Source organism: Oratosquilla oratoria, chromosome 7 (assembly GCF_046742065.1).
Source record: "Oratosquilla oratoria isolate Oo_2021 chromosome 7, ASM4674206v1, whole genome shotgun sequence".
NCBI classification, from domain to species: Eukaryota; Metazoa; Arthropoda; class Malacostraca; order Stomatopoda; family Squillidae; genus Oratosquilla; species Oratosquilla oratoria.
Window position 1 is genome coordinate 41569850 of NC_134783.1, and position 26756 is coordinate 41596605.

At 44.9% G+C, this 26756-nt stretch overlaps 1 protein-coding gene across 3 annotated transcripts in view; it reads left to right on the top strand.

Annotated features, from left to right (window-relative positions):
- Positions 1-26756, top strand: part of Ndae1 (Na[+]-driven anion exchanger 1) — a 557753-nt gene that overhangs the window by 210137 nt on the left and 320860 nt on the right. For all 3 annotated transcript variants that reach the window (XM_076188096.1, XM_076188102.1, XM_076188100.1), the window contains exon 2: positions 17198-17242. The gene's annotated coding sequence lies outside the window, so the exon portion shown is untranslated. The remainder of the gene's footprint in view (positions 1-17197; positions 17243-26756) is intronic.

The window sequence follows — 26756 nt, forward strand, 5'->3', positions numbered from 1 at the left end:
TGATTGAAGCGGGTAGGAGTGAGAGAGGGATGGGAGTGGAGTGGGAGAGAATGTTCGTCTCCCACGTCTGTGATCAGGTCAGTGTACAACACACACACACACACACACACACACACACACACACACACACACACACACACACACACACACACACACACACACACACACACACACACACACACACACACACACAGAGAGAGAGAGAGAGAGAGAGAGAGAGAGAGAGAGAGAGAGAGAGAGAGAGAGAGAGAGAGAGAGAGAGAGAGAGAGAGAGAGAGAGAGAGAGAGAGAGAGAGAAAAGAACCCCAGATCCCAGAGGCCTTTGAGTCATCAACCGAATGAGGTTAGGCCAAAGTGCATCTCAGGATTAAGACATTAGATAAGTAACAAAACGAAGGACGAGGAGGCAGAAGTGGAGAAAGGAAAGGATGAACAGGTGGAGAGGAAAGACGAAGAAGAAGAGGTAGGAAGAAGAGGAAGGAGGAAGAAAAGAAAGATGAGGGAGAATTGGAGTGGGGAGCGAGGAAGAAGAGGTATAAAAAGGAGGAGGAGGAGCAGAAGAAGAAGTGGAAGAAACGGAAGGAAGAAGAAGAAGAAAAAGACCGGAGGATTAGAGTGGTGCTTGGACTGGCTCTGAGTGGCACTCGACTGAACAGTAGCTCGAGCAGAGTATGTGGTGCCCAAGTGTCACACCTCCTCCTCTTCTTCCTCCTCCTCCTCCCGACTTCCTCACTGTCATCTACATCACCAACATCACCATTGCTTATTGTTTTCATTAGTTTCACATTTTTCGTCCAGTTCCTTAAGAGTCCTAATATTTCTCCCCTTCTTCCCTCACTTCCTTCCCCTTTTCCCCTCACTTCTTCCCTCCCCTTTTCCCCTCGTATCATCCCTCCTTTCATCCCTCCCTTCTTTCCTCCCATCCCCTATCCTTCCTTTCCTCCCTCCTTCCCTCCCCTCCCTTCTTCCCTCCCCCTCCCTTCTTCCCTCCCCCTCCCTTCTCTCCTCTCCATCCCTTCTTCCCTCCTTCTCTTTCCTTCCCTTCCACTCTTTCCCTCCCTTCCACTCTTTCCCTCCCTGCCTACTTACCTTCCTCTCTCCCACTTTCTCCCCCTGCTTCCCTCCTTTCCTCCCCTTTCTACCACCATCCCTTTCTCCCTCCTTCCCTTCCTTCCTCCTTCTCCCTTCCTCCACCTCCCTTCCTCCACCTCCTTCTCCTCATCCTCCCTTCCTCCACCTCCTTCTCCTCCTCCTTCCTTCCTTCCTTCCTTCCTCCTTCTCCCAAAACCGATATCTTTCAGAGCTTTTTACGTACTTTACGGTGCCTGAAACGACACGAACGTCCGAAACGTTTTGTTTCCCGAGCGCGCGTAACGAATGACTTATCAGAAACGTTCCCAAGTGCGCGAGGCGGGAGAGTATGCTCTTCAGTCAAACGCTCCTCAAATGAAGGTGACGGGAGCGGGATGGGGGGGGGGAGTAGGTAGACGACCACCTATGCTTGAGCCCTTTTTGTTCTCTAGGTATGGGGAGTCATCTTATTTACAGGTTCCTTTTGGTGCATATATATATATATATATATATATAATATATATATATATATATATATATATATAATATATATATATATATATATATATATATATGTATATATATATATATATATAATATGTGTGTGTGTGTGCACGTGTGTGTATAGCTGTTACTACTATCTTCATCCTTTTCGTCTCCTCTTCATTCTGCTCCCGTCTGCTCTTACTTCTTTTCCTCCTCTTTCTCCTCATCCTACTCTTCCTTATTTTCCTTCCTTTCACTCTTCTCCCTCCTCTTTCTTCTCTTCATTCTCTTCTCTCCTCCTCCTCTTCCTCCTCCCCTCTTCCTCCTTTTCTTCCTCTCCTACCTCCACCTCTTCTTCATAGCAATGGTATGTTGGCGTTGGTAGCGGTGATTGTATGTTTTAACGATAATTTTTGGAAAAAGGGAGGGACCTGTGCATGGCGCGGTTTGTCACTCACCTCTCTGTCACCACTCCGGAATCGATGAACCCACCCCCTTACCGTGCTAACATCAACTGCCTCGGCTCCGTAAACGTTCACCAAGCGCCGGTGAATGTCGACTGGTTCCACTTCTTTGTGGAGGAATTCAGTGACTCTTCTCTGCATCTGACGCACATCCATGACAGTGGTTGATTTATTAGAATGTCACGCCGTCAATATCTGCAACAGAGAAATGAAATTTTCAGGTTATAAATGCGAAGATTTAGTCATCATAATAATGACATAAAGAATCCCTCCAGATCCCTTGGTGCAGAATGAAAAAAAGGGTCCCTTTGTGCTACCCCTTAGTAATAGACGGGACTCCCCAGTTCCCGGGAGAAGGGAATTCGTGTATGTGTGGGTGGAGGGCTAGGGGTCTGAATCCTTTTTGTCTTTTCTTGAGAAAGCGTCTCAAGAGAAATTTGTAGGATGTCCTTTCTTGTGCTACAGGTGTTGAGGCTCCGGATGTTGAGTCTGGGAATTGGACCAGAAGAACTGTGTCGTGGGTCTTCGGGGAGTTGGCACTGTAGCGAGCGTTGGCACTGCAGTGCCATTGGGGTTACATTGGGTCGTGGTTGTTGTGGGTGGATGTGGACCCATTAGGACGCTGGGCTTTTGTCATGAATGGCTCAGAGTAGGCTGTGATTTAAGGTGGTTTGACGCACATGAGCATACAGACACGTACACATGTGCCAACACTTGCAGATACACACACAAACACACATGCGCGCGCGCAAACACACACACACACACACACACACACACACACACACACACACACACACACACACACACACACACACATTAACACACATGCAGATATATACACACACAGAGAGAAACAAACATGCGCACACACACACACACACACACACACACACACACACACACACACACACACACACACGTATAGATACATACAGAAGACACGCACGCACACGCACGTACAACTTTGATCTTCAGTCACATTAAACTTCTGATATCTAAGTTGGATTCATGGAAGAATCTTTTGTGTTACTAATGTACCCGACGGGATCTTCTCTGTGTGTTTCCTATGCGAAGGCTTTGTCTGCTCGTCTCTGGCGTAGCGAGGTCACTCAGTCTGTAAACCTTTTCCCAGGATGAGCATTTTCTTGCGGATGTCTGTTTATTAGCCATATATGGGTATGAGTTTTATTATAAATTCTTACTTGTGTATGTATTTTTTTAATTTGTGTTATCGTTTGAGGTGGATAGATTTTGTATGTATAAATGTGTGTGTCTTCGTGTATATGTGTGTGTGTGTCTTCGTGTATATGTGTGTGTGTGTGTGTGTGTGTATGGTAATATACTCTACGTTCTTCCTTTATCCGCCGAAAAATAGTGGACGCACCTCCAACAAATGTCCGGAAAATCGTTGACAAATGGCCGACAAATCCCGACGAAATGGCCTTCCGATAAATAGTCGAAAATAATTTGCCGATAAATTGGAGGGAAGTCGCCGAGAAGGAGCGGAAAACGGCGACCGCGGTTTTGACAATGTTGGATCTCGGGGGACGTAAAGAAAACGGGAAAAGGAGAGTCTTGTGTCACTTTGGCATCGATTTGAAGGCCGCTTTTGGTTGTATGTGACGTCTTCGGTTAATAAAGAAGCATTGTGGGTTGCCTGTATTCAGATATGGAGCTATGTGTGTGTGTGTGTGTGATTCATCAAGGTCTTGGATCACGTGCTGGACTCGTCATCGACAGCTATTTCCCTCCCGGGAGAGAGCTCAGAGATCATATATGACCGATCTATGGGTAACGCTGTGACCTTACACGCACACACACACACACACACGCACACACACATACGCACACACCCACCCACACACACGCACACACCCAACTTCCCACCCACGAAAGTTGTGGGTAACGACTCGCAGCGCAGCGATACTGAAATTATTTTAGCCCTGGGCGGGATTCAAACCCGGACCGCCGTAGTGGCGGCCGGGAAATTAACCACTGCGCCACGAGTCGTGTGTGTGTGTGTGTGTGTGTGTGTGTGTGTGTGTGTGTGTGTGTGTGTGTGTGTGTGTGTGTGTGTGTGTGTGTGTGTGTGTGTTTTATATGCGGGTCTGTGTTCGTGCGTGCGTGTGTGTGATGTTTGATATATTATTGACAACAGAATCCTTGAGTGAGCTTTAATGAGTATTCGTAAATAAAACGGCCATCATTTTCAATTGGGGGAATTACTGTCTATTGGTTGATTGATATAATTGTTATCTCCGTCGAAGTTGTTGGCTTGATAGATGGATGGAAATCCCATTTCGTGATAAAAAATCATTGGCCTTCGCCATACAGTATATATAAAATGGTTTATGGCAATGGTGATTGGTTGTGTTTGAATTCTGTAAATATTTGGAAATTATCTTAGCCACCGTCTCTTCTCGCTTGGTACAAGAGGCAATGTGTGTGTGTGTGTGTGTGTGTGTGTGTGTGTGTGTGCATATATATTTATAATCTATTGTGTTTCACAGTTAAGAAATTTTCTACTATAGAATTGTATATGAAAATCTCTGTACAGGTTCAACACATGATTGTTGGTTAGAGTAGAATCTTAACCAGATCGCGGCCAATAGGTTAACCCTCACGGAATTGGGTTTATGGGCTGCTATTGGGCAGTAGGAGGGACAAGGAGTACGAGGAGGAGGAAGAGGGGGAGGAGGAGGAGGAGGGGGTGTTCGATCGGCTTCCGTCGTATGGCAGTGGCATTCGTCAGTGGTGCCAAATGGTGCCATTATTTACGTCCCTTCACATGACCTTGCCTCGTTCATCCTGAACAGTCGCCCCCTCTCACGCGTGTCATGCAAATGGCACTCCGTCTTGGCACGGAGGCTCGTTTGTGGCACTCTCGCTCGTCCTCAAATGCAAAAGGAAAATTTTTTGTAGGAGTTTTAGTCTCGTATATTGATAACTAGCGAAATAATGTTAACAATAATAATTATTATAGTAGTGATTATAATGGTCATGATGACCATTTTACATAAAACAGGTATGTTACGGGTTTCTGAACAATTTTGAAAAATAGTTGCTCACTACTATATTCTATCGTGTCTGCGAGAGATGTGGCTCTGTTAGCAACAGCGTGATATTCCTCTACTCAGTGATTAAACAAGAATGATAGAGACACTACGAGAAGTTGAATTTGACTTCATTTTTCCGGGAGAATTCGCCACAAGCCGACACAGGTAAGGGAACCGGGCGACTGACCAGACGGGTCAGTGTGGCGGGCTAGGTCAAAGCTGACCTGGCCACGGTTGTCATATATAGACACAGGGCGTACTGAAAAGGAGTGCCTTGGGTAATTGTGCTACTGAGAAGACATTGAAATTAGATCGGGGAAATAGGCGGTGCAGTGACTATCTCACAACCTAGATGTGCAGTAATTATTTATTTATTCTTTGCTTATTTTCAGCATTATTATTAATGCTATTATTATTATCATCATGTTTTTATAATTTTATGTATATATATATATGTATATATCATATATATGTATATATATATAGTGTGTGTGTGTACAGATCACCATGTGGAAAATAAAAGGTTCTCAGTCTTTCATTTTCCATGTGTTGATCTGTACTTTTGTGAATCACGTGTTCAAGTGGTTTGTTGCTACCTACATACATACAGTGAAATGTGTGATGTTCAGCACTCTAGGCTCTTAAGGAATGAAGTTTGTATGATCAGAGAGCAGACTGCAGTGCCATTTTATGTGCTCTTGTCAAATACTCAACGTCTTGGCAATTTGTTTGCTTTGCATCATCATGGCACAGCGTCACCTATCACCTCTGCCCCCCCCAAAAAAAAAAATATATATATACACATATATACATATATATGTGTGTATATTATATATATATATATATATATATATATATATATATATACCGTATATATATATAATATCCCCACCTACAGATATGACCCACTAACGCCCTTCTGCCTGTGGTATTCAGTAGTGGTGTCCACTTTATAGTCATTCTATTGCCACATTTGTCATATAGCTAGGGCGGCCCTTGTCGAGACGTCGCGAAGGCTACCCCTGTGGAGAGGGGAGATCTAGACACAATCATGTACACAAGTCCCTGGACCATGATGTAGCATTTGTTGAGTATTTTATATATTTTAATCCGTGGCTGCCACTTGCTTTCTTGGCACTCCTACCACTTAGGGCCAAGGTGACCTTGATTACGACTAAGCTCCTCCTGTTGTGAGTTTCTCATATTTGCAGAAGAAAATCCTTTCCGTGTAAGACATTATATAGAAACATTACTACTATTACTACTACTAGTAGTACCACTACAAGTAGTACCACTACAAGTACTACTACTACTGTATTGGCTGTCAGGACTGCAGACCCATCACCCCTTTCACTGTGCCTCTCTAGACTGTCCTGTCTTCAGCCGTTTCTCTCCAATCTTGCGGGTCGGGATGGATTAGGAGCTGCCTAGTGTAGGTCTTATGGTCTCTTGCAGTCTCCTTTATTCTTATGTTCTTATGAATTCGTACCGCGTCATTCACCACGCCATCACTCCATCGACATCTCGGTCTTCCTAGTGGGAGCCTACCCCTCACTCTTGTTTCCATCGCCATCTTGTTTCCATCGCCATCTTGTTTGCTCCATCCTGGCACAGTGACTAGCCCATCTTGCTCTTCTTCCGCATACAACGTATTGCAATAGTTGCTGTCCTGTCTCCTTTCTAATTTCTCTGTTGCATTTTCTCCTCCATTCTCCAGTCTTTTAGTCATACACTGGTCCCAATATTCTTCTAAGAATGTGGTTTTCAAAGATTTTAGCCTTTTTCGTTCTTCTGCCAGCATAGACAATTACACGAAACCTAATTTGTACTTGTGAATTATATATATTTGCATAGTGGGGAGATATTTAGTGGTTTCAAGGCCTTTTGCAATCTGTTGTATAGTAAACTTCCAGATATAGAACTGTATTGGAAGAGAAAGGCAGTAAAACTGAAATAGATGGAGATGTACAGGACAAGGGAGAGGACAATAAAGGGAAGGAAAAATTGGGAGTTGGGGTCGGAGTAAAGAATCTGGAGAGGTTGAAGGATGTGGATGAGGTAGGGGAGGAGGAGACAGGGGAGAGAGAAGAGGTAGGGGGAGGAGGAGAAGGGGGACAAGTTAGAGGAAAAAGAAGACTAAGCAGAGGAAGGTAGAGGAAATGGAATAACTGTATACATACTCGTACACACACACACACACACACACACACACACACACACACACACACACACACACACACACACACACACACACACACACACACACACACACACACATACATATAATATATATGTATATATATGTATATATATATGTGTGTGTGTGTGTGTGTGTGTGACTGTACATATGTAATTGGTAGTTTACGTCACTGGACGCATTGTTTCACACACGCCGTCGCCAGTCCCCACGGCTTGGTATGCGTGTTTGTGTTTGTAGAATATTTAGATGTGGGTGTGAATTGGCCCAACTGTGGAAGTTATGATTCTCTTTTTACAAACACACACACACACACACACACACACACACACACACACACACACACGTGTTGGTTTAACAATTTCGTAGATTGTTCCGCTTGTATTGATCCAGATGAGACTCGGTTAGGGAAGTATACACAAGAGTTTCAAGCAAATTGAACCGATGGAAGCATTGATACGGGAAACATACGAACGTGGCTTTTATAATGTCTTTGACAATTAGATCAATTAGACATGCACACACACACACATATATATATATATATATATATATATATATATATATATATATATATATATATATATATATATATATATAATTTGTGTGCGTATGCGACACTTGTCACGTGATGCACACACACACACAAGCGTATATTTATTAATATGTCTTTGGTGTGTGTTATGGTGCCATGTGGTACAGGAATGTTTCAATGTAGGGACGCTGAGGGGAACAAAGGAGAGATGCGTGGTCCTCAGTCCACGGAAACCACGGAAGTCCACGGAAACCAGTGTGAGTACCCAAGCGCCCTGCCGCGACCCACCCTGTCTCCAACGGTCAGGTAGTCCGGACATCAGTACCAGAAGCCAAGTGCCAGAAATATTACAGAACTGCTCAAATAGAGAAACTGCAGCAAGGAGACTCGTAAGGAAGAGTACGAGCAGCAGTCTGAGAGAAAGTTGTGGAAGCAGAAGAAACGGAGAAAGGAGGAGAGAGAAAGTTGAAGAAAAGGAGACCTTTGGGCGCTTGTAGAAATGGTCGCAGCCGACCCTATATATTAGGAAGGTCAAGGGCCGGCAGGGTATCCTCGACCGGACAGACCCACGGCACACTAAGGCACGATCCCTTCTGTCATTTAGCTAGTTTGTACTCCCTTGACATACATACATAGCACTTCCAAATAAAGGAAAACAACCATACTATGAGTTACCCTCTTCAAGCCTGTCTTGTCCACGCTACAATATTGGTGGCAACCTAGAGGATTCCAAAACACATGTTACACAAGTGAGCCACTATACTCAGTGAACACTATACAATACATAAGAAGCAAAACAACCCAGTAGACATAAAGAGTTCAGATGGAAGGATACTCTCGTCCGCCAATCTTGTGCTCTTACTTTCGTTTCGTACGTCTCGTAAATTTTCACCACTGTCTGTCTTCAGTCAATTCCTCTTTCTTCACTTCCACCCACCTCTCTCTTGTCAATTCCTTTTTCTGTATTAGTTCACAGATTCTATTCAGGAGGCTCTGTTCCTACAAGTATTCCTTATTTTTCAGTTTCTATATAATGTACTTCAGACAAAGGGGAATTAAATGTTTAAAGATTTTCTTTTCTTGCTTGAATACCGGTTATACGGCCTGCTTATCAGAGGTACAATCTATGAATCCCGTGAGAACACATTGTTAGGTCACAGGTAAGTTTTGCGTGACGTCATGATTTCTTTAGTCCAATGATCTTTAACTTTATATTTAAGGTCCTCCCATAAGTGCGTGATCTTACAATCGTGAACCAATTGAATTTTCTCCTCTACCCTTTCTCCAATCAGATTCGTTGTTACAAGTCTATATGTAATATAGCTTACTAAAGGAATCTCGAAATTTCTGCATAACTTAGTTTACAAGTAGTAAGCAAAACACACCTCATACATTCTCCCGGCCATTGTTTATAAAATATAACGCTGAGAGCGAGCTTATGCAAACCTTGCCTTCTCGCATTTGGGCATTGTGTTTGTAAATACATAAACTATGAAAATATAACACACGTCATCTACCCCTCCTTCTACGTATTTCCACCAGCCTTTTACACATATGTAACAGTAAGAAAAGTAGTAAACAGGCAACAAGCCAGGATCAAACTAAAGGCATGGTTTCGACTGATGACAAGCCAGTATTCATCAGTACGGGATTAACTCGGCACCTGATCACTGGGCAGTCTGCTTCCTACAATGTATATACCTGGTTGAGCCTAATGGAGGAAAGATGGAGGAATCTCTCCAATGAGATCAAAACGGTGCGAAGGAAATCGGCAGGAAACGCGGTTCTATCAGTCAGACTCGCCCTCGGGAAGCATTCTAGTCATTAGGGGTGATCTGAAGAAGGCATTCCAGCCATTTTTCTCCAGTCCGGCGTCCGCGGACAGTATTAGAACAAAGTTGGACACTGCCGACAAATGGAAGAGTGAAATGGCCATTTGCACTGGCAACTCGCAACTCGACAACTTCATCGTCTCGCCTTGGCTCTCTCACCTTGGGGCGGACATTTCCTGGCATACATGCAATGCACTTCCAAATAAAGGAAGACAACTGTACTGTGTTTGAGTTGCCCTCTTCTAGTGTATGCACATACGCGTGTATGAATGTATGTGTGTATGTACGTATGTATATGAAAAAACAATGCAGTGACAGTCCCTGGTTGTTGCTGGTGAGCGAATTGGTTTCTTCATGTACAGTACTTGTAATTACAAGGCGAGACATGTACCCAGCACGCCAATGCGTCACGAAATATATTCGAAAATATATAATACTAATGAAAGTACATACATACAAACATACATAAACCAACGCTTTTTCCCCCTTCCAAGGGAGGTAGCCAAAAAGGGAAAGGCTTAAAAACACTCCCACCCATTTCATCCCTAAATACACTCCACACACCCTCCCACCCTTCCTCTCATCTGAGCACCTCCTGGATGACGGGTCATCCCTGCACCCTGCCCACCGCCCTGGGTCAGAAGCAGTGTCTTTACGACTGTATATATTTTATATTTGCATGTAACTAATTCAAGTTGACGTAACTCTTTTATAGCTACTGACGTATACAAACCTCATTAATGTTTATGAAGGTAAACTGCATATTCCGGTGCATCCTTTGTAAACATATCCCATAGGAAATCCCATTTTCTCTAACGAGGGTCTTGACAGAGAATGGGTGGTTGAGGATCATGGATTTGAGGTCCAAGTTAGAAAGTGTTGTATACGTGGAATAAACAGAGGAAGGATGTAAGGGATAGAGTTTGTTTCGACGCAAAAGATCGATTCGGAATAGAAATATGTCGACGGCGGAAGAGGTCGGAAAATATTTCCAAATGAAAAAATAAATTGAATGGAAGAAAGGGATTTCCTTCCCGCGCGCTTCGATTTGTCGTCGTCTATGAAACGTGACTGTGGTGGTATTGAATGCTGATGACGGTGCGGGAGGAGGAGGACAATGTGAGGTGGGTAATTACGCGTATGAGGAACGTTTTGCCTTGATTAATTATTACTTTGTTCATCGATTTATTTATTTAGTTATTAAACTGAACAAGAATTCCGCTCTTTAAAATCTTGAATATTGACGTTGATATTTTTGCATGAAATGCAGTGGTTTCCAACTGAAATACACTGCCTTAGAGACTACTAAGATTTTTAAATTTGAAGTACAACATTTTGACTCAAATGCCCCTACAATACCAACACGACCAATAGCATATCATAAGAAAGGATGTTAGTACCCATTGTGCATCAGTCCTGTTTAACGTCATGTCGTGTTTACAAAATAGAGAATTTGACATTTCTTATTTTCTTTGGTCTACAACTCGTACATTTTTTTTTTATCAATATATTTATTTATATATGTATTCATTTTTAGCTTAAGAAAAATATCTTGTTTTGGAAATGAAAATGTTAAAATCTTAGGCATATCCTGTTCGTAATTGATTGTTGCTTACATCCGTATTGATATATAGATCTTATTATTTTGTATACAGCATCCGGTCGTATTTATTTGGTTCGAGAATAAGGATTCAGAATTCCTCCCAAGACGTAAGAGTTGAGAGGAAGAGAGGAGAGGAATGAGAGCATGGAATCTTGGTGCGAGATTTCCTCTCCTTCATCAGTGTACGGGACAGACAATTTTGAACCTTAGTGCAGGGCAGGGTAAGGTCTGGAGTCGTTTCATTTGCATACGTGTTTTGATTTTCGGTTGGCATCCTTATGTCTTTTGGGCAAGATAGACTTCAGGTAGACTTTGGCCGTGGATTGGAGGGTGTATATGCGTGTGTGTGTGTGTGTATGTATGTATGTATGTGTGTGTGTGTGTATGTATGTATACATAATTTTGCGTGTGTGTAATATAATAACTATTGTTTGCTAAATGTTAATATTAAATATTAATTTTTAACACAACGAAATTACCAACCGGAAAAAAATTAACGTAAATTTATAAAGAAAAAACACTTTAGATTCCCCATCTGTTCGAAATTCCTAGAGAGAGAGAGTTCGAATCCACCTTTATGGAGTCCATCAAAGTTTGTCTTTTAAGTCAGTTAACATAATTTTTAAAACAATATTCGAGGTATTTTCAAGAATGACCGTAATATGGTGACACTAATTTTGAAAGAATTTTTATTTATTTATCTTATTTTATTTTATTAATTTTTTTAATTTCCCCTTTGCTCTCTCCCCTCCCTCGCCCTCTCTTCGTCCTCACCCTGTCTCCTCTTCCCCCTGTCTCCTCTTCCCCCTAAACTTTTCCCTCCCTCCTCCTCCTCCTCCTCCTCCTCCTCTCCAGGTCGTCTCCCCTTTCCCTCATCCCCCTTCCACCTTTTACATCGTGTAAGAGATCTTGTATGTATTGATCCAATCACCAACCGCCAACTCCCACCGTCTCCCACTCCTTCTCCCTCTCCTTCTCCCTCTCCTTCTCCCTCTCCTTCTCCCTCTCCTTCTTCTTCTCCCTCTCTTCCTCCTTCCTCTCCTCCTCCTTCCTCTCTCTCTCTCTCTCTCTCTCTCTCTCTCTCTCGCTCTCTCGTAGTTCAGGACATTTTTACATTTTCGCGAGACGAATTGTCTCACCACCATTTCCTTCATCATAACCATCATCATCATCGTCATCGTCGTCGTCATCATCATCATCATCATCATCATCATCATCATCATCATCATCATCATCATCATCATCATCATCATCATCATCATCATCATCATCATCATCATCATCATCATCATCATCATCATCATCATCATCATCATCATCATCATCATCATCATCATCATCATCATCATCATCATCATCATCATCATCATCATCATCATCATCATCATCATCATCATCATCCATCCTTCCTCCCTCTTTTATCCTCCTGCCATGGGTACTACTAATTGCACGTGAGCTCCTTTTTCAGGCTACCCTATACCCCCTCTCTCTCTCTCTCTCTCTCTCTCTCTCTCTCTCTCTCTCTCTCTCTCTCTCTCTCTCTCTCTCTCTCTCTCTCTCTCTCTCTCTCTCTCTCTCTCTCTCTCTCTCTCTCCTCTCTCTCTCTCTCTCTCTCTCTCTCTCTCTCTCTCTCTCTCTCTCTCTCTCTCTCTCTCTCTCTCTCGCCTTGTTTTTGTGAAAAAAGGATGTCTGTGTTACCCTTTTGTCAACGCACTGGGTGGGTTTGTGACGTCATGTACACCCGGCCGATACACCACGTGACGTCACCATGGTGCCAGGGATTTGTGACACAGAGGCGTGGGACGAGACTGTCGTCGAACTTTCGATATTTGATGTCTCTGAGCTCACACTCGATGGGTTGTCCTTGATATCACGGGTCGGCCGTGTTTCTGTGTGTGTTTTAATTAGAATTTGTTTGCATTTATGTCATTTATATTACGTCTCCCTCGATCTTGATCGTGTACCTGTGACGATACTTCTCTTGGATGCGACAGCACACAGGGCAAAGGTGGTCTTATTGCACGTAAACCCGGTTAGGGTAAGCGTCCGAATTAGATTTTATTTGTTATTTATTTATTCATTTATCTTTTCTTTACTTTTCGGCTTGGTTAGGGTTCGATATAACGATTTTAATTGAAGGTTAGGAAAAAGAAAAAAGTGACTTGTATATTCATGTATACACACACACACACACACACACACACACACGTGACTCGATGTCGCAGTTGGTAGAGTTCCCGGCTGCCACTACGGCGGTTCGGGCTCGAATCCGGTCCAGGGCTTAAATAATTTCAGTATCGCTGCGCTGCGAGTCGTTACTCCAACTCGTGGCCGGGGAGTTGGGTGTGTGTGCGCGTGTAAGGTCACAGCATTACCCATAGATCGGTCCTATATGAGCTCTGAGCTGTCGATCACGAGTCCAACACGTGATCCAAGATCATAGTGAATCGCGCGCGCGCACACACACACACACACACACACACACACACACACACACACACACACACACACACACACACCATACACACACACACACACACCATACACACACACACACACACACACACACACACCAACCACACACACACACACACACACACACACACACACACACACACACACACACACACACACACACACACACACACACACACACACACACCAACCACACACACACACACACACACACACCAACCACACACACACACACACCAACCACACACACACACACCAACCACACACACACACACACACACACACCAACCACACACACACACACACACACACACACACACACACACACACACACACACACACACACACACACACACACACACACACCAACCACACACACACACACACACACACACACACACACACTCACACACACACACACACACACTTGGTACTGCCATTACGGAGGTGCGGCAGTACCTGGTTCGAATCCTGCCTAGGGCCGAAATTATTTCGGTATCGCTGCGCTTCGGGTCGTTACTCCGACTCTCGTGGGCGGGGAGTTGTGTGTGTGTGTGTGTGTGTGTGTGTGTGTAAGGTCATAGCATTACCCATAGATCGGTCACACGAGCTCTGAGCTCTCTTCCGGGAGGGAAATAGCTCGATCACGAGTCCAACACGTGATCAAAAGAACAAGGTGAACACACACACACACACACACACACACACACACACACACAGGGGTAGGAAGGTGATTAACTTGATGTGGGTTAATCACGATACTCGAAGGTTATTGGATGCGGGGGGGGGAGAAGGAGGAGGAGAGGATTAGTAGAAGAGGTGGAGGAGGAGGAGGTGGTAGGGATGGGAGATGAAGAGAAAAGAAGAAAATGCGATGTTTCCAGGTAAAATTACGTTACCCACCTCCACCCTCGTTCCTTTCCTACCTCAGCACACACAAACACACACACACACACACACACACACACACACACACACACACACACACACACACACACACACACACAGCCGTAAGGGTATACATGTTCTACTCAGTTATGGACAGGGCTAACCCTGTAAAGAGGAAAACAAACATACGTGTGCAAGCTCAGGTTTACCCATTGTTTTCGCCTAATTGTATTGTACAGAATGCTACATTCGTGGGAGCACCGTCTGTATGCCTCCATTGGTCAGGTTTCGTATGTCTATATTATGCGTGTACGTGCGTGCCCGAATGGGATGGCCTTTAGGGTAAGAGGGAGGAGCTAAGGTGAAAAAGTGGACTACATATAAAAGGGGGTTGGGCTAAGATGAAACGGGGCGGAGCTAATATGATAGAGGGTGGAGCACAAGTATAAAAAAGGAACAAATATAAAAGGGAGTGGATCTAAGATAAAACGGGGCGGAGCTTATATGACAGTCTGTAACTAAGGTAAAGGGGTGGAGCTAAGACTAAAGGGGTTGGAGTTAATATAAAAAGGGATGGGGCTAAGATGAAACGGGGCGGAGCTAATATGACAGAGGCTGTAGCTAAGGTAAAGGGGTGGAGCTAAGACTATAGGAGGGTGGTGCTATGATGAAAGGGGATGGGGCTAAGATGAAACGGGGCGGAGCTAATATGACAGGCTGTAGCTAAGGTAAAGGGGTGGAGCCAAGACTAACGGAGGGTGGTACTATGAAAAAAAGGGGCGGGACTAAGATGAAAAGGGGTGGGGGTGGAGCTACGGTACAGAGAGGTGATGGGGCGGGGGTTAGAGTAGGAGGAGGAGGCTAAAGCCGTGTGTGTACGTGTGTGTGTGTGTGGAGAGTTTGGACTCGCTCTCGCAATTCTTGGCACGAATCAGGACCTGTCAAAAATGGCGTCCGGGAGAAAGGACCCCGGGACCATGAAACTGAAACGCCCGGGATTTGTGCTCTCGGCGCTCGGCACTTGGCGCCGCATGCGGAATGGGAATGGGAATGGGAATGGATGGCCATTGGGGGAGAAGCGAAATGTGCCCAGGTCATCGCTCCCAGACGCCTCAGTAGAAGAGGAGGAGGAGGAGGGGTGAAGGAGGAGGAGGAGGAGGTGGGAGGGAAAAGAGGAGGAGGTGGGAGAAGAAGAAGGAGGTGGGAGAAGAAGGAAGTAGAGGGAGAGAAAAGAGGCGGAGGAGGAAGGAAGAGGAGGAGGAGGGAGAGGAAGTATGATAAGAAGGAAGAGGAAGGAGGACGGGGAGGATAAAGAGGATGGAGGGAGAAGAGGAAGGAGGAGGAGGACGAGGAGAAGAGGTGCACAGCTTCACTATGAGTGTCCTTCTGGTCCTACGTCAGTTGAGGCTGAATAAAATCGTCTGATGATGTACTGGTGGCTTCACTCCTGGGTACTACAGTGCCCGTCGTCTTCGGCGGAGTTGGAGCGTTTCTTTCCGCCAAACACGTACGAGACGGGGTTTGTCTGCGAGGTCGTAAAAAGGACTCGTGTGCGTCGTAAATCTACGAACCATAGCTATACGTCTCTCCTAGCTCCTAAAGAAGACGTTAACGACATACATATATGCATAACATACATATATATACATACATATATACAACATTCATATGTACATGCATATGTTCATACATACATACATGCATACATACATACATACATACATACATACAATTCTACAAAATCGCGTCGGTCTGATGTTGGAGGTATAATGTACCAAGAGGCCATCGAAAAGCTGAAGAAAATCGCCTGGTGAAATAAAATGTACGAAAGCGAGCATCGCAAGGAATGGCTTTGGGTGCGACAGTTGGTCCGTACCGTTTAGGTTCTTCGTGTCTCTCTTGAGGTTCATTGAGGCCGAGAACTCGAGACATTGAGACCCGTCCCCTATCTGAAAGCCCCTAAAGTGTCCTTGTCATCCCCTTTGGAGGCTCGTGATTGGCTGGCGAGGTTTTCCGAATGAATTTGCATAATGTTCTCGATTCGGTCCCGTCCTACGAGGATACGGTCTCCTCTTTCGAGAAGGTAATGGTCCTCCAGGCTCTCTTCACATTCATGGAACCCAGAGAAGCTCTCTGTCTTGGGACCGTCTGGCGATAGGTTTGGAACCGTTAATTGTTTGTTCGTTTATTTGATGAGAAATGACGCTCTTGAGGTTAATGGTTATTAATTAGATGTGACAAAATAAAGTTTAATGTTAGGATGAAGGTGAGAGTGTAGTGGTGTGTGTTACTATATCTTTGTGTGTATGCGTACGTTTGTGTGTGTGTGTGTGTGTGTGTGTGTGTGTGTGTGTGTGTGTGTGTGAATATTAATTTAAGCAAATTTTGGGGCATTAGTTTTGTATCCAAGAATACGACATTACATCACATCATTATTTATTGTTATTAGTTGCCCCAGTTCTGTTATTGAATTATGACTCGATTGACTGAGGAGTCTAATTGGCCTCTGTGACTTGCTATAGCCCCTCCACTCCACTTATGTTGGCATTGTGACTGCAACTGACCCTCGTTCTTTCTTTCTTTGCAGACTCACCGCTTCAGCAAGTGTCACCTCGATTCTTCAGCCAATAAGGTGAGGAATTTCATTTCTGGGTCATCTATTGTAACGCGCACAAGTTCTTGTTCAAGTTATGTTTGTATTTACTTGTGTGCTCAGATTGTCATTATTATCATCATCATGTTGTTATTGTTGATGTTATTATTATTATTGTTATTATTATTGTTATTATTATCATTATGGTTATTATTATTATTATGGTTATTATTATTATTATTATTGATATTATTATGATTATTATTATTATTATGGTTATTATTATTGTTTATTATTATGTTTATTATTGTTATTGTGGTTATTATTATTATGGTTATTATTGTTATTGTTATTTGTGTTGTTGCTGTTGTTATTGTTATTGTATCATATTGTTTCGTATGTTGGGATGTTGATCCGCTTAGGTTAGGTAAGTATCAGAAAGGTAGTGGAAGCGAGGAGAGGCTGACTGTGATAGTGACAGTGTCGGATAGGAAGACATGAAGGAGGAAGCGGAAGAGGAGGAAGAAGAGGAGAGGTGGAGGAGTTGAAAGAGTTGAAGGACATTCTGGTAAAGTAATTGACTGAAATGTTTGAGGACAGAAGGGAAGGCATAACAGGCTTTCCCCCAATCCTGTGAGTATCGATTACGCTCATTGTGATTGATGTATGATTGAGTGGCGGATGGACAGAGGCTGAACGAGGGGAGAGAGGTAGAGGGGAGTTGGGGGAGATCAGGGGGAAGGGGAGGTGAACATGGACACTTTGTGTCACTTCCGTGTCAGGTGACACGTAGGTGACGAAGTAAAAATGATGGGGACATGTACCATGATATGTGATAATGCGAGGGATGGAATGTCAGTCTTACAAGCTTGCCGTCGATGCCTCGACCAAGCCACACGCCGTGTGTGTGTGTGTGTGTGTGTGTGTGTGTGTGTGTGTGTGTGTGTGTGTGTGTGTGTGTGTGTGTGTGTGTGTGTGTGTGTGTGTGTGTGTGTGTGTGTGTGTGTGTGTGTGTGTGTGTGTGTGTGTGAGATTATGTGTGTGTATGTGAGAGAGAGAGATTATGTGTGTGTGTGAGAGAGAGAGAGATTATGTGTGTGTGAGAGATTGTGTGTGTGTGAGAGATTGTGTGTGTGTGTGTGAGATTGTGTGTGTGTGAGATTATGTGTGTGAGTGTGTGTGTGATTATGTGTGTGATTGTGTGTGTGAATGTGTGTGTGTGTGTGTGAATGTGTGTGTGTGTGTGTGAATGTGTGTGTGTGTGAATGTGTGTGTGTGTGTGTGTGAATGTGTGTGTGTGTGTGTGAATGTGTGTGTGTGTGTGTGAATGTGTGTGTGTGTGTGTGAATGTGTGTGTGTGTGTGAATGTGTGTGTGTGTGTGTGTGTGTGTGTGTGTGTGTGTGTGTGATTGTGTGTGTGTGTGTGTGTGTGTGTGTGATTGTGTGTGTGTGTGTGTGTGTGTGTGTGTGTGAGATTGTGTGTGTGCGAGGGCGTGCGTACCGTGTGTGCATAGAAACAATTCATAACGTTAGATAATAATTTTATCAAAATACTAGTCCATTTGACTCGAGTGTGTGACAGAAATAAATCATCTGCATTGTAATAGCACTCGTTCTATCAGGAGTATATAATTTCCGTAATTTACGAAATATTTATTATGAAGTATAACGCCAAAGCTCTGGTGTATTGAAAGTCGGCTTACAATCGGCATAATAATGAAAAATTATATTACTGTAAATTGGTTTGCGAAAATCGCCTCATCTTGTTTGGTGTTCTTGTATTCTGTCGTGTGTATATTCCATCCTGGAATAATTAGTTTCGAAATCTTTCTTTTAATTGCCAGTATTAATTTTTTCATTATTATCACTTTTTCATAAAAAGGAAATTTTATCTGAACAAAACAATACTTAAAGCGAATTAATATTCCTTTGGGTAATTGTGCATATATATATATATATATATATATATATATATATATATATATATATATATATATATATATATATATATATACATATATATAATACACATATCCATGGACATTGATACGTAAAATACATGCATATACGTATATGCTCCTATCCGTGTATACACACACAGACCTGGACATGTACACAAGTACTGTACAAGCGTCTACAGTCTACTAACGCTGCTGGGTCAGTGAACTCTAGTGTATACGGTAGTTGGCAACTGCCTAGCCCTAACGCCAACCCCCCCCCTCCCCCCCGCCTTAATGTTGTCCTTTTCCTGTCCTGTGTTTCCTAGCCGCTTCGGTAATAAACCTCAAACGGGTGAGCGAGTTTGTGCTTTGGGGCAGTGGAGGAAGATTGGCCACGTGATTCTTTATGGTGGTATTGTGTGATGTGATACAAACGCCGCGTGCTCTGTTGACCACGTCGTCAGTTTCCGTTTTCCGCGAAAGTTGGCGAGATGAGTGATGTCATTATTTCTATTTAATTCATTTATTCGCAGTATTTATTTGATTTTATTTAATTATTTTGATTGTTTATTTGTGTGTGTTTTCTTTGTTTACTGTATTTTTAGGTATTTAATTCTTCATCTATTTACTAATTCATTTATTTTAATTTATTTAAGGAATAATGATCACCTAGCTGCCTTCTCAGGCGTGTACTGTGGAGAATAAAATATGATTAACTCGAGTCTTGGGGGGGCCAAGTTTCTCATCCACGGAGGATGGAGTCTTGGGGGGGGGGGGAGCTCCCATGGCCCTCGAGGGGCTCGTTAGGCGGCCCGAGTTCGATGAGGACGTCGAACAGGCGAAGTCCAGGACATGGTCAAGGACTAGAGGGAAACACACATGCAAGCGAACGCAGACATACACATACAAACAAGCACACACACATACGCCCACACACATACGCCCACACATAGAACAAGCAGACACACGCACATTCACTCATTCATTCTCTCTCTCTCTCTCTCTCTCTCTCTCTCTCTCTCTCTCTCTCTCTTTCTCTCTCTCTCTTTCTCTCTCTCTCTCTCTCTCTCTCTCTCTCTCTTTCTCTCTCTCTCTTTCTCTCTCTCTCTTTCTCTCTCTCTCTTTCTCTCTCTCTTTCTCTCTCTCTCTTTCTCTCTCTCTCTCTCTCTCTCTCTCGCACACACACACACACACACACACACACACACACACACATACACAGAGCGTAAAAGATGTGTTTGAATAAAGTTTGACAATTTCAGGCATGTACTTCGCCCAACTGTCTGTCAAAATGGTTTTCTACTTCCGAAAGTAAAAGGAAAAACGGGAAAAAAATCTGAGTTCAGCACGTTGCCCCTTTGTATGGCTGACCTGACGACCTTTGATGGTGGTATGACGTCACGAAGTCTTGAAAAGAAAAAGTTTTGGAAAGTTAGAACAGAAACTCGGAGGCTCGCTGGCTGAGCGGGTCAGGGCGTCGTTTCTTGCGGCGGAGGTCGAGGGGATGGCGGTTCGAACCCTGCCACCGGCGAAGTTGAACCAAGGGCATGGTTCGTTCATTTCTACACTACAAAGTCCTCTGTGAGGGGCACCGTCCTAGCCTTACGATAGGAAGGAGTTTGTGACGTTAAACCATATCGTCATCATCAGAACAGAAACTGTGATGACTGCAATTTTTTTTTTTTTTTTTTTTTTTTTTTTTTTAACAGACGATTGGGAAACGTTCACCATCGTCAGAAAATCCATAATTCCCATAGCATGAACACCAATCACTCGACCATCTACCACCATCTGTTTCCTTAGAGATGATTACTTACGCCAGGAGTCGCGTGGCTTCCACTGAAGCTGTCACCTTTGCCCTGGGTGCAGGGAGAACCGGGAGCTGCTGTTTGTTGTCCTCAGTCCTTTTCATCGTGATGATCCTTCAGTGTTTTCCAAATTCAATAGAAGAATCTCAAAATACGTCATGGGAATGCAAATAAGTCTTTTCAGACTCGAGTTGAATTGAATTGGAGTATAGATAGCGATGTAGCCATTTCAACGGGAGAGACTTTTAGTTCTGGCAAGGACAACGACGACGACGACAACGGCAGTCGTGACGTAAGCACTCGCTGATGACGTCATGTCGTTGCGTAATGCCGTGATTGGCGCCTCCAGTTGTTTCCTTCCGCCGCCAGAGGGCCTCGCTTATGTTGTTTACGTTTCTCAAGTTTCCGTTGTTTTTGTTGTTGTTGTTGTTCTTCTTCTCTTTCCTCTTCATCTTTTTCTTTTTCTTATTTTTCTTCTTCCTCTTCATTTTTTCTTTATTTTTCTTCCTCTTCTTCCTCTTCTAATTCTTCTAATTCTAATTCTTCTCCTCCACCTCCTCCTTCTTCTAATTCTTCTTCTTCTCCGCCTCCTCCTCCTTCTAATTCTTCTTCTTTTAATATGGTGGTTCCTGCTCAAAACGGGGCGTCGGTTAGGAGCAGTCCCCTATGCTTGTGAGCTGTAGGTTATTTATATCATTACACTTGCCCTTAGCTGTACAGGAGTCATTTCTTGTACGTGGGTGCTTGTGGCAAGCACTATTGCTGCCATACATTGCTTATCGAAAGCATTGCTGCCTCTCCTGTGCTTCCTTTGCTGAGGTCAGCATTGGCGCTGACGTCGCAGCGGTTCCAATTTGCTGACGTCAGCAGTGTTGACGCTGTTTGCCCAGCTGTTCATGTTGATGCTGCCGGTGGAGTTAAAGCTGAGCTGATGGCTCTTGTGCAGCTGGTCTCCCTTCCCTCTCCTGCAGCGTGTCCTTCCTCGTGCACCAGCTGCAAGGTCCAGCTGTCGGTTTTTCCATCTATACCAGCTGCTCTTTCTAACTGTTCTAGCTCTTGCCCATGGGTCTCAGCTGCTAGTTCCTCTTGTAACACTAGAGGCAGGAGAAATTGGTCGTTCGTCTTCCTGCTGATGGGCAAATTTATGAGGGGAAAGGGGTGAGGGGAAGAAGAGAGGCGGTGGAGGAGGGGAAAGGGAAGAAAGGGAGGTGGAGGAGAGGGCCAGGAGGGAAAAAGGGGGAGGCAGAGGCGGAAGGGAAAGGGAAGAAAGGTGGCGTAGACGGAGGTGAGGGAAACTACTGAAAGAGACAAAGGTAACAGTAACGCAGAGATATGGGAGAAGTGAAGGGGAATATATATATATATATATATATATATATATATATATATATATATATATATATATATATATGAGAGAGGGAGAGGGAGAAGAGCTGAGAGAGGGAGAGGGAGAAGAGCTGAGAGAGAGGAGAAGACTGGGTGAGGGACGGGCGGACAGAGCAGCCAGGATTCCAGCCACTTTTAAGATGGTGTCCCTCACTCTCCCTCCCTCTCCTTTCCTCTCCATCACTCTCCTTTCCTCTCCATCACTCTCCTTCCCTCTCCCTCCCTCTCCTTTCCTCTCCATCACTCTCCTTTCCTCTCCATCACTCTCCTTCCCTCCCTCCCTCACTATCCCTCTCCTTCCCTCTCCTTCCCTCTCCTTCCGTCTCCTTCCCTCTCCTTCCCTCTCCTTCCGTCTCCTTCCCTCTCCTTCCCTCTCCTTCCGTCTCCTTCCCTCTCCTTCCGTCTCCTTCCCTCTCCTTCCGTCTCCTTCCGTCTCCTTCCCTCTCCTTCCCTCTTCCTCTCCTTCCCTCTTCCTCTCCTTCCCTCTTCCTCTCCTTCCCTCTTCCTCTCCTTCCCTCTTCCTCTCCTTCCCTCTTCCTCTCCTTCCCTCTTCCTCTCCTTCCCTCTTCCTCTCCTTCACTCTTGCTCTCCTTCACTCCCTCCCTCTCCCCCACGCGTGTGTGTGTGTCTTTGTGCGGGAAAGCACAAAGTCTTGTAGAATCGTTGCCATTTTGAGCGACCCAGCGCCACCGCTCCCTTCCAGTACTCAAGGGTTGTGTATACAGTGCATATTGGCCGCCCGGATCGGGTCGGCACTCACTCCTAATTGATCGAAAAAGGTGAAACTCTTGTTGATAAGAAACTAAACAAACTAGTCTCGCCCGCGTCTTTTCTGTCCTTCTGTCTTTCCTTTCAATATTTTCTCGACCCTTAATTGATTATTATTATAATTATTATAATTATTATTAATAATAGTAATAATCGGAATTTAGTCTCAGACAATCAATTGCGGGTGAGACTCAAGTTGAGGCCTCAGGTCAGTTTGAGGTCGGCCCTCGAGTTGACCTGTTGTAATGAAAGTAAACATATCTACAAAAATTGAATATAAAGCATGTGTTAAGGGGTGACTACAACAGGTTATAAACTTGCGACATTCGGGTACACTTGGAAAACACTCGGATATCATCAGGGGACACTTTAAGAAGTGCTGGCCGTACGATTCGCGTCTTGGCTCAGGTCACGTCTCTCAGACCCAACAACCTAACCCAAGTTCCATTTCTCCGTCACATACGTCGGCTACTAAAGTAACAGACAGCCTACATGTGTATTTACCTAGTTGTATTTTAAAGGAAGGGGAGCTATGCTCGTGGTGTCCCGTCTTCATATCTCATTTTATCTAAACTATTTTTAAATTCATGTATTGTTTTTGCACACACTACTTTCTCATCTATGTGTGTTGTGAGTGTGTTTGTGAGTGTGTTTACGCCTCTATTTTGTTCCGTTTCTCTTACGTCACCTACGTCGGTTACTAAAGTAACAGACAGCCTACATGTGTATTTACCTAGTTGTATCTACCTAGTTGCATTTTACAGGAAGGGGAGCTATGCTCGTGGTGTCCCGTTTTCATATCTCATTTTATCTAAACTATTTTTAAATTCATGTATTGTTTTTGCACACACTACTTTCTCATCTATGTGTGTGTGTGTGTGTGTGTGTGAGTGTGTTTATGCCTCTATTTTGTATGTGCTTGTTTATATCTATGCCTCTGTATTTTTGTGTGTGGGTGTATTTATACGAGTGTTTGCATACGTGCGTGTGCATGCCTGTCACAGATCACATCCGGTAAAATATTTCCCAATTCATGGTTTCTGGGAACCGGAAGTAGGCGTTCCTCCCAGCAGCGGGAGCTCCTCCTCGAGGGTGACCTTCAAGGAGTAGCTATCACCCTCGAGCTGCCCCTCAAAGGAGGAGGAGGAGGATCTGATGAAGGGAAAAGTGGAGGTCATCTGGCACTAGCCAGAATAAGATACACGAAGTACGTCACTATATGGAAGGGATTACAAGGAGCGCTATGGAGGGAGGTGGAAGAGGTGGAGGAGCAGGCTCAAGACATTCGATAGAGTGGAGTGGATGATGTGCCAGAAGTTTGGGGAACTGTTCTCTCGGACTATCTTCAGAACCGATGGAGCAGTACATTACTTTGGGGATCTGAGAAAGGTGGGAGGGAGGGAGGGAGGTGGGTTATAAGAATGAGAATTTTAGATAAATACAAACACGCGCGCGCGCGCGCACACACACACACACACACACACACACACACACACACACACACACACACACACACACACACACACACACACACACACACACACACACACACACACACACACACACACACACACACATTGACTCTTTTGTGATGAGAAATGGCAAAGTCCATACCGCACGACGGTTTTCCGTAGAAATGTGTTACGTTGAACAAGAAACTAGCTGAACATATTGAACAAAAGGTGAACAACTTGTTCAGAATGACGAAGCTAGTCGGAAAGATGTCAATAGTAGGGGGGGGGCCGAGGGGGGACTCTCAACATTTTCTGTTCACAAGTGTCAACAGAAATGGCCCGTAGGTGGTGGACTGTTGTCTGCTTTGTCCAGATATGCAAATACAGAACTGCTCAGAACAAGTAAAATTCAACCCCCCCCTCTCCTCTCTCTCCTCTCTCTCCTCTCTCTCCTCTCTCTCCTCTCTCTCCTCTCTCTCTTTCGCCTCCTCTACCTCCTTTCTCCCCTTCCCCACTCTTTCCTTTCTCCCCTTCCCCACTCTTTTCTCCCCTTCCCTCCCTCTTTTCTCCCCTTCCCTCCCTCTTTTCTCCCCTTCCCTCCCTCTTTTCTCCCCTTCCCTCCCTCTTTTCTCCCCTTCCCTCCCTCTTTTCTCCCCTTCCCTCCCTCTTTTCTCCCCTTCCCTCCCTCTTTTCTCCCCTTCCCTCCCTCTTTTCTCCCCTTCCCTCCCTCTTTTCTCCCCTTCCCTCCCTCTCTCCATCCTTCCCTCCCTCTCTCCATCCTTCCCTCCCTCTCTCCATCCTTCCCTCAATCTTTCCATCCCTCCCTCAATCTTTCCATCCCTCCCTCTCTCCATCCTTCCCTCAATCTTTCCATCCCTCCCTCAATCTTTCCATCCCTCCCTTTATCCCTCCATCATCTATCTTTTCCTCCCTCCCCCCTCTCTCTCTCTCCCTCTCCATCCCTTCTCTCTCTCTCTGTCTCTCTCTCTCTCTCTCCATCCCTTCTCTCTCTCTCTGCATCCCTTCTCTCTCTCTCTGTCTCTCTCTCTTTCTCTTCCTCCTTTACCGTCTTCGATCCGTTGGCGTTCTGGCAGTGCAACGGGCGTTCGTAGTGTCGTCGTGGTCGGTCGGTCGGTCGCCGCCGCTAGTGACGGACGCCGCTCTCTCGTGTGGGCTCGTTTCATGCAGGTGCTCGTTGTGTGTGTGTGTGTCGTGGAGGGGGTAGGGATAGGGGTAGGCACCCTGGCAAGGATCTCCGCTATTGATTTCACAGTTGCTGCTCCTCACCGTCCGTCTGTCTGTCCGTCTGTCCGTCTGTCTGTCGGACTGCCTGTCTAATTGTCTGTCTGCATGACTACCTACCTACCTATCTGTTTGTCTGTCTATCTACCTGCCTGATTGTCTGTCGACCTGCCTGTCTGATTGTCTGTCTTTCTCATCCTGTCTGCCTACCTGTCTGTATTTTTTGACAGTATTGGCGTTACATAGCTGTCAGCCAGTCGGTCAGTCCTCTACCTCTCCATCCACTCTGCCGCCTCCACATTATCCTTCACACGCTCACGTCGGTCTCCTCCTCCTCTTCCTCCTCCTCTTCCTCCTCCTCCACCTCCTCCTCCTCCTCTTCCTCCATGTATTTCTACGCCTCATTTTGTTAGCCCGTCCTTCATTCTCCACTTTTACCTCTTTCTCCTTTGCCTCTTCTTCCTCTTCCTTCTTCTCCTCGCTTTCCCTCTTCTTCCTCCTTCTTCTCCCTCCTTCTCCCTCCTTCCTCCCCCTTTCCTTTCTTCTTCTTCTCGTTTTCCCTCTCCACCTCTTCATCTTCCTTTCCCTCCCTCCTTCCCCTTCCTTCCTTCCTTCCTTCCTTTTTTCCTCCTCCTCCTTCCTCCCTTTTTTCTCCTCCTTCCTCCCTTCCTTTTTTCCTCCTCCTCCTTCCTCCTTCTCCTTCCTCCTTCTCCTCCTCCTCCTCCTCCCTCCTTCTCCTCCTCCTCCTCCTCCTCCTCCTCCTCCTTCTCCTCCTCCTCCTCCTCCCCTTCCTTCTCCTCCTCCTCCTCCTTCTCCTCCCTCCTTCTCCTTCTCCTCCTCCTTCCTCCCCCTTCCTTTTCTCCTCCTCCTCCTCCTTCCCCTCATTCCTTTCCCTCCCTCCTTCCCCTCCCTTCTTCTCCTCCCTCCTCCCCCTCCCTCCTTCCCCTCCCTCCTT